Source organism: Ursus maritimus, unplaced genomic scaffold (genome assembly GCF_017311325.1).
Source record: "Ursus maritimus isolate PB19 unplaced genomic scaffold, ASM1731132v1 scaffold_26, whole genome shotgun sequence".
NCBI classification, from domain to species: Eukaryota; Metazoa; Chordata; class Mammalia; order Carnivora; family Ursidae; genus Ursus; species Ursus maritimus.
This window is the reverse complement of record NW_024425119.1, coordinates 43,433,699-43,442,596: the sequence shown is the minus strand read 5'-3', so window position 1 is coordinate 43,442,596 and position 8,898 is coordinate 43,433,699. Positions and strand designations below refer to the sequence as shown.

Below are 8,898 nucleotides of genomic sequence, written 5' to 3'. Positions count from 1 at the left end.
GGGAGGCGGGGCTCTCGGGGAGGCGGGGCTCTAGGGGAAGCCGGACCCTCGGGGAGGCGGGGCCCCCGGGGAGGCGGGGCCCTCGGGGAGGTGGAACCCTCGGGGGCGGGGCCCCAGGAAGGCGGGGCTCTCGGGGAAGCGGGACCCTCAGGGAGGGGCTTTGGGAAGGGTGGGAAAGTGGGAAGGAAGTGGCTTAGCCCCGTTCCAGGAGGAAAGCTGGAGGTGGGCAAAGGAAGATTAGTGGGTCCCTGCCTGGGTGAGGAGGTGGAGTGAGGGCTTAAATGGGACGTTGTTTGAGACTGGGCAGCAAGATGCGAATTTATAAGTAAACACTCTTTCCAGGATCCTGTGCATGGAGGAGTTCCCAGTTGGCAGGAGAGTGTGGGGAGCCAGGTGGAGCCCAGCCTGCGGTGATTTGGGGGCCAGTCCCAGATCCAGCTAAAGAACCCACTCAGGAGTCCTATAAACAAGGATAGAAGCACCCTCCAACCACTTCACCCAAAACATCTTTGCTAGGTTCTTCTACCACCACCATCCGTCCCCTCCCCCTCCCCCACATTTCACATCACTCCAGAAATATAACTAAAAGGGAACTGGCATAAGTTCACCACAAGGGAGTTCCTGAGACAGTCGTTCAATGGTCATAGCATATTCTAACTGAATATGCATTGAGCATTGTGTTGGAGGAAATAAAGAAAAAGATACCAACCCTACCTAGAGAGCTTCCTGCTCCAGACACTCAAAACGGAGGGTTTCCAGGGCACCTGGGTGGCTCGGCCAGTTAGGCATCAGACTCTTGGTTTCACTTCAGGTCATGGTCTCAGGGTTGCGGGATCAAGACTCAAGTCGGGCGGCGCCTGGGTGGCACAGCGGTTAAGCGTCTGCCTTCGGCTCAGGCCGTGATTCTGGTGTTACAGGATCGAGCCCCACGTCAGGCTCCTCTGCGCCCCACGTCAGGCTCCTCTGCTGGGAGCCTGCTTCTTCCTCTCCCACTCCCCCTGCTTGTGTTCCCTCTCTCGCTGGCTGTCTCTCTCTCTGTCAAATAAATAAATAAAATCTTTAAAAAAAAAAAAAAAAGACTCATGTCGGGCTCTCCGCTTAGCACGCGTGTGCTTGTTCCTCTCCCTCTGCTCCTCCCCCCCGACACACACACAATCTCTCTCTTTCTCTCCAAAATAAATAAATCTTAAAAAAAAAAAAAGTAGGGTTTCCAAGACCCTGAAACAGTGACCAAAGGAAGGTGCCTTCTCAGAGATGGGGAAGGTGGGGCCTACTTAGAGACCAAGAGCTGAATGCCCAAGTGATCGACCCGAAAAGCCATCCGTCTCAGGGAAAAAGGGCATCACTGCCTTTACTTGATAGTGCTGAGATTCCTCTAAACCCTAAATTAGGGTGGAGTTGGAGGGAGAGGAGAGAAGCGTGGTGGCAGGACTGCAAGGGCATGGAGTCTATATTAACTATACTAAGACACAGCATTGAAATTGGAGCAGAAAGGATTGCTTCAGATCTCAGAAAAAACCTCCAACTGAGGAAAACCTAAAAATCACATTGACCCTGCTCTCACACATCTCCATTAGGCATGGACCAAAGGCATTAATTGAGCACCTCCTTTGTTCCAGGCCCTATTCTGGGCAGTGGATGAGTGGCCCAGCCAAGACTACAGAGCCAAAATTCCCAGAGGCAAAGGAGACAGGCAGGAATTGGAAGGATGGCTGTAATGACAGAACAGTAGGGGAGGGGCATCTGGGTGTTTGATTTATGTCCTAGGCTGTCTTCCCCTGCCTCAAGCTGGGATTTTCCCAGATGTGCATCTGCTTCAGGGAAAGAAGGGCGGTGCAGGGGGAGGGTCTCTATGTCCTTGCATCTGGTCCCAAGAGCTATCCCTTCCCCTTTCTCCCTATGCTATTCACTGTCTGCTGGGTGGAGGGTGGGAGGCTGGGGGAAATGCCAGGGCCCCCAGATAATCACCAGGTAATGAGAAGAACGGGCCCAGGGCTGGGGGGAATGCAGAGGACGCAGAGTTGGGGCCATAAATCTCTCCTGCAGGTGGGGGTACAGCATGGGGGGACCTGGCAGTTGGAGCCCATCCAGGTGATTTCACACGAAGTACCTGAACCTTGAGGGGTGGGAGGAGGGAGGTGGAGAGGAGGCAGGGGTGTGAGCCAGAGACAGGGGAAGAGCTGAAAGAGACAGAGATAAGAGAAGCAAGGGAGAGAGATGGAAGGGGGCGGGGCAAGAGAGGGAACAGGGATGGGGGAGGCAGCAAAAGGAGAGAGACCAGAGATGTGGATGGAGAAACTAAAAGGCACACACGGTGAACCTCATAAAGATGTGATGGGAAGACAGACCCTCGGAGACTGAGGGAGGGACGCAGGGAGGGAGGCAGGGAGAAAGAAGAGCTGATGGCAGACACAGCCTTGGAAAAACTCAGACCAAAATGTATTTGGAGTCAGAGAGACAGACAGACCTGATAGACAGACAGACCTGCCTGACAGAGATGAAGGCGAAGGAGGCAAAGTAGGAACAAAGAAAACAGGGATGCAGTGAGGAGGGGGAGGGAGCAAGACAAAGAGAGAGAAGGAGGCAAGTGTGCAGCAGGAGGAGGGAGCGAGGCCGGGGAGGGGGATATATATTTTCTTTATGATCCTCTTCAATCTCCCTCGGCTCGCTGCGGAGCGGTTCCCCTCTCAGGTGCTGCTTGGCGGTGGATGTGCCCAGAAAGCTGATAGGGTGAGCTGCTGCCACAGCTGCCCCCAGGCTCTCTCCCAGTGCCAACCTGGGGCTCTCGGGGACCCCTACGTGGGTAGAAAAACTGCCTCCCTTGCCCTCTCCCCCAAATGCTGCAATCAAAAGAGGCCTGAAGCTCAGCCCTAAATTTTTCAGAGTTAATGCAGCCTGGCAGAGCCAGTGCACAGGGGAGTGGGGGCTGAGGAGAAAGAGAAAGCAGACAAGAGAGGCACACAAGCTCTGGAGAAAGTGTTGGGGCCAGACTCTGGGTAGGGATCACTTGGAGAAGAGTGAGGAGAGGTTAAGGACTGGGACCATATCTGCATTGAGAGCTAAATAACACCATGCAAAGTATAAGCAAAATAAGATGTTAGCGATTGTCCATTAATTTGGAATCAACAATATAGACACCTTCCGAGCAGTCACGATCAATGCCGTCAAGCAGCACTCCACTAAAGGGCCCCCACAGATATACATATGAAACCCACAAAAGGAGAGACTGAGGCAGAGAATAGAGACCCTGAGGCCAGTATACATGTGTGAATCTAGGTTTTAAGGGACCAGTGATGAAGCAACCAGCCAAGTTTCTGAAGACCTAAGACTTCACATGGCAAACTGGCCTCTGCCTTTTTCCCCAAGCTTTCTTGGGGCTCTGCAAAGACTAGCTCCCCTAGCTCCTCGCAGGGCCAGGGGAGACCCTAAGAACATTAACTCAAGCGGTCTAAAGGGGAAATGTTCTACCCACCCTCTTCCCTGCCAGCCTCATATTAACATCCCAGAGGCCAGATGTCTGGTTATAGTTAGAGCCCAAGGCGTCTCTAGCAGCAGGAAGAACTTAATCGGGACACCTGGGTGGCTCAATCAGTTAAGCGGCCAATTCTTGATTTTGGCTTGGGTCATGATCTCAGGGTCCTGGAATCGAGCCCCGCATGGGTCTCTGCCCTCAGCACGGAGTCTGCCTGTATCTCTCCCTCTGCTCCTCCTCTCTCTCTTTCTCTCTCTCTCTCAGATAAATAAACAAAATCTTGAAAAAAAAAAAAAAAGCAGGGGAGGAAGAACCTTATCACAGCTGGTTTGGGCCTCCCAGAGGCTGCAGGATGAGAACTGAGGTCACCTACCTCTTCCTACACCCATTCCAAGGAGATATGGGTAGATGGCCACCGGGGAACAGGGTCGGAAGGACTCGACAAACCAGGGAAAAGGAGGACCTGATCCCTAGAGTCCCTGACAACAGCTAGGTAGGTCAGTATATCTGGAATGGGGACCAAAGCTGGGCAGCCCAAGCTCCAGACCAGCTGAAGGACCCCCAAGGCAGCCCTATACCTGTTTCTTGGCTGGGTCACACAAAGCGGGCAACTAGGAGACTCTGCAGTACCAGAGGGGAACGCTAGGGAGTGCTTGCCAACAGTCAGGCTCCGGAGAGGCAGGAGCCGGCTGACTTGTAGAAAGGCAATCGATCAGAGTCGCCCTGGCAACCGGGCTGAGCCTGAGACAGACAGCACGTCGATAATGAAATCATCGTTAAATGACTTCAAGCCCTAATTAATAATCCAGGCCAACCGAGGCCATGCCTGACTGGGGTCGGGGGGAGGGGATGTCATTGTTGGGGGAGCATTGGAAGCTTCTGGACAATTAATCAATTAATCCACTCACTCAATAATTGGCTCCTTTGTCCTCTGCCTTGCCCCCTCCCCCACCTCATCCACCTCTGACTGTGGAGAGGGTAAGATGAGATGTGGGGCTAATCGTTTCCAAGAGTCACAGAGCCTCCCTCTCTCCTTTTTATCCACCTGTCTATTTCCTGGACCAACTCACAAAAGCCTTCCACAAGGTTGGACTTCCTTGTGCTCTTCTACAAGACCCACCAAAGAATGAATATTTTAGAACCTGGAGCCCTAGGTGACCAGATACCTCCCCATACCCCCCTATTCCTTCTCCTATTTCATCCCCGCCCACGTGCACTCACATACATAGACACATGAGCAACCCACAGCCCACGTGACTGAGTAAAGAGCACTGAACTGAGAGTCCTGGAAGTCAGGTAAATCCCAGTCACACCAGCCCACCATTAGATAGGTGACTTTGGGACAGGTTACATGCCCTCTCCAAGGCCTCAGTTTCCCCATCTGTTACCTGAGGAGACCCAACTCATAGCTATGATTCCTTCCTGTCCTGTCATCTATTATTCTAATCATGGGACCTGGATCATCTCCCAGTCCTCTCTACTCACTTTCTTTACCTCAGGGAGGGAAGAGAGGGATTGGAAGGAGTGCCAGGTACTGATTTATCAAGTGTCTCATCCCTAAGGAACTCACCTTGAGACCTGGAAGGGGGGATGGCAGAAGAGTGATGGAGGGATGCTTCGCCCAGCCCATCCCCCACCTGCCCAGTCATTCGGCCTGCCCACCCACCTTGCTTATTGCTCTCCACAACCCCCAGCAGGAAATGAAAAAGGTACAGGAAATTGCACTTTAAATCCCCCAGCTCCTGCCTCCTTCCATCAAGCCAGGGAGCTTGGGAGGGACTAATCTCACAGACCAGCCTTTCTGTTTGTAATTAGTAAGCAGCTTAGGAGGAGACAAGGCTCCCTCCAGAAAGAGTCCCTCCCTCCAGAACAGCTAAGTGGGTTATCAAAAGACATGGTGTTGGGGGAGAGCATCTGGGTTTGGGGAGAAGGCATCAGAGGATCTTGAGAAATAGAAAGAGCGTCAGTGAGACACCTGGACTGGACGGTTGATATCTTCCTTTCTGGAAGAGCTGATCAGAGCGCCACCTGTAGCAGAGCGAAAGGTGTGTAGCCAAAGGCTGGGATGGGGAGGGAGGGTAGAAAGAGAACCCTCCACAGAGGTCCTGCAGAGAAGACCAGGGAGCAACACCCACCAGATCCATCCCACCCCCATGGACACTCAGAAGTTTAATAAAGTTCAGAATATCCAGGGCTTACGTGTAATTAAAGCCAGGAGCTGGGTAATTACATTTCTTCTCCAAGTTCTACCCTTTACTCTCCTCCCCCATGGACGCACATCTTTTATGAAAGACACTGAACCAGATACTGGACTTTAGAAACTGCCTCCACAAAAGAGATGGGCTTAATTTCAGCAAAAGAAATTTAAAATACACTTTGGAAAGGATTTCCTTAGAGCTGGGATTGGTAAATGCTAGGACAAGAGAGACATACAGGCACACACAGAGACACACGCACACATAACCCAAACAGGAAAAGGAAAGCCCTCTCTTGACTGCCCTTTCTTTTCATGTGGGATGGACCTCTAGATGATGTGTCCCACATCAGGGAACAAAATATAGGCTTGTAAACATTAGGAAAATAATTCCACTCTAACCTTTAGCTCCAGGAGGGAGAGGACTGTTTCCCTCCCCCAGTCAAGGCAAACACTCTGAAGAAGGGTTGACACAGCCTGGAGGTAAGAACCCCACAGCAGACAGTTTGCTGTCTAGTTGGCTGTCCTGTCCCACAAGGCCTCCCTCTCGTGTCTGAACCTCTCTCGGTCCATTCTTTGGACTCACCCTGTGAATCCAGCCCTAGGGGGAAGGAAGGCATCCCAAGGGAGGAAAGACAGGATACTGTTCTCTGGGATGTGAGAAGAGAGACACACGAGACAAGAAACCCTGGCAGAGAAAGAAATGCATATAAGTTAATAAAGTGTAGCCAGATCCTTCAAGTGTTGAGGGACCTATGGACACAGAGAGTGAAGGGAAGGAAATGCCAAATTCAGAGGCTGGGGTGGGGGTGGGTACAAAGAGCTTGGGAGACAGGAGGCTGATGTGCTTGGTGGGTCTGGAGAGAAGAAGCTGAGAAGGTATCAAAGATGAGGATAAGGATGGTTTAAAATGCTTAATATATCTGGATTTATAAACCTTCATAACTGTACACAGTTCTTTCACATAAAGCTCGTTTTATCTTCAATAATAAACTATAGAAGCAGGTGTTAGTATTGTTATTTTACAGATAAGGAGACTAAGGCGCAGAGAGGTTTAGTAACTTGCCTCAAGTCACAGAGCCAATAAGGGCCAAAGCAAAGAATCAAATGACTGCATTCTGGTGTCCCCTCCTGAAGATTCTATCCTGGTAAGGAGTCAGGCCTGGGGCCTATTTGTGTCAGGGAGAAATCCCTCCCCAGAGGGCAAAGACATGCTTCCTGGTACCTTTGTGGACATATTCTGCCCAGGAGAGCTTTGCCAAGTTTAGGCCTCATCTGTGAAGTGGGGCTGTAATATCTTACCCTCTGAAGATGAAAGGCTAAGCCAGATCATTTACTGAAGATTTTTTAGCTTTAAAACACGTAATTCAATCCATGGAAGGGCTAGGTAAAGGGAGAGCCAGGATAAAAGTCTCAAAGCCTTCAGGCTTCCCATGACCCCTCCCCATCCCCATCCCTGTCTCCCTCTCCCTCTTTCTGTCTACTGACCCCCAGAGGCCTCTTCCCCACATTTCATGGCCTGAGCAGCTGTCTCCACCCAGCCATGGCTCACTAGCCTATGAAATCCAGGCTCATTCATCCTCACAGCTTATGAGGACACATCAAGGCCAGGGAAGTCAGCCTCGCTTCCCAGCATCTTACATCTTGCCCGCCCAGCCCAGGGTCACAGTGGAGCTACGAACCTGGCACATTTTACGTGGCTGCCCCACATCCCCACCACCACTGCCACCCCATCACATCCACCCCCAGAGGGATGGCCCTCTAGGTCATCTCCCCCAAGCTCTCTGGCCCTTTCTCCAGCAGACCCTGCCTCCCCCATCCCTCTGCCTCCCTGATACACACGCACACTTCCTCCTCATCCGTCTCCAAGGTTCATATTCCTTACCCCAAGATAACGCACTTCCTGAGAACTCTGACTTATGTGCTCCTCTCCTCTCCATTTTCCTGCTCCTTGCTAACTAAGTATCATTCTCCTTGTCTCCTAGGAAACCTTGGAGACCTCTGTGTCTTCCTCCATCTTCCCTCCTTTGGTCATTGCCAGTCTCCCATCATCCGAGTCATGGGGCCTGGTCCAGCTGCCCTTGACCAACTCGGCTCAGGAACATTTGCTGAGGGAGTGCCCAGAGCCCTGTGCCTCTCGGTCCTGGCTGGCAGTCTCATCTTCCCAGCTGCCCAGGACCTCCTGCAGGGCAGGGCCCCTGTTCCTCCCTCTGGCTCTCCCCTCGGTACCCCAGACACATAGAGAAGGTAGAGTGTGTGACTCATGGATTCTGCTCCCTAGGAGAAAGAAAGAAACGGAGAAAGAAACCCAAGCAGGGATAGCATTCTGAGTCCCCACTGCCCTGTGAGACTCAGTGTCGGGAAATGGCAGCTGGAGGGAATCCATCTCCAGTGGGGTAGTCCTTCCCTTTAGAAATCCCAGGGCACGTGTGTGGGGGGGTGTGTGTCGCCTGCGTGGAAGGGACAGGATGATGGAGGTCTTGCGGCTCTAGGAGTCCAGGTCCTGTCTGGAGGTGAGAGTACCGGGGGAGCTGGACTCCCAGGACCACCGCAGCCTCCCAGCAGACACAGACCCAGGACAGCATGGACAGAGGGCGGCCAGCACTGCCACCACAGGACAGATGCAGGTTGGCCTTTGGGATATGCCTCCATGCTCCCTGGGTTTGAATTTGCTCCATCCAGTGCACGGATTCACACAGTTTCCTGTGTTCTGTGGTTCAGTCCAGTCCCCATCCTCCCTTCTTGTCTACACTCACAGGCATTCCCTCCCTTCTTGTCTACACTCACAGGCATTCCCTGTGTTCAGACCTTAGAGCCTTTGTCAGGCTGAACCACGTGAAATTCCTGATACTCAAGCGGCTTTGGCTTATACAGTCTATTATTTTGGTAACATTTTTTTTTTTTAACTCCAGGCTAAGGAGAGAGGGAAGCAGATTGAGGAAGGGCAAATAATAAGAGCTAGTATTTTTGACTGCCTGCTATGTGCCAAGGATGTCACATTCCCTACCGTGGTGCTAATTCTCACTACGGTCCCATGAAGCCCCTAAAATGATTTCCCCCATTTCCCAGGTGAGTAAGTCCAGGTTAAGGGCTACGTGGTGAGGAACTGGCCCAGGGTTCAAACCCGGCCCAAGACCAGCTTCATCACTGCCACCCACAAACAGGGAAGTCCTGACAGAGACTGGGAACCAGCAAGCTGCTTCACAAAAGTAAGGGAGAGGAGGAAACAGGC

General features: G+C 52.1%; 1 long non-coding RNA gene across 2 annotated transcripts in view; it reads left to right on the top strand.

The window, feature by feature from the left end:
• LOC121105434 overlaps positions 1 to 923 on the top strand; it is a 14,142-nt gene extending 13,219 nt beyond the window's left edge. For both annotated transcript variants that reach the window (XR_005837961.1, XR_005837960.1), the window contains exon 3: positions 343 to 923. This is a non-coding gene — a long non-coding RNA (uncharacterized LOC121105434). The remainder of the gene's footprint in view (positions 1 to 342) is intronic.
• The last annotated feature ends 7,975 nt before the right edge of the window (positions 924 to 8,898 follow it).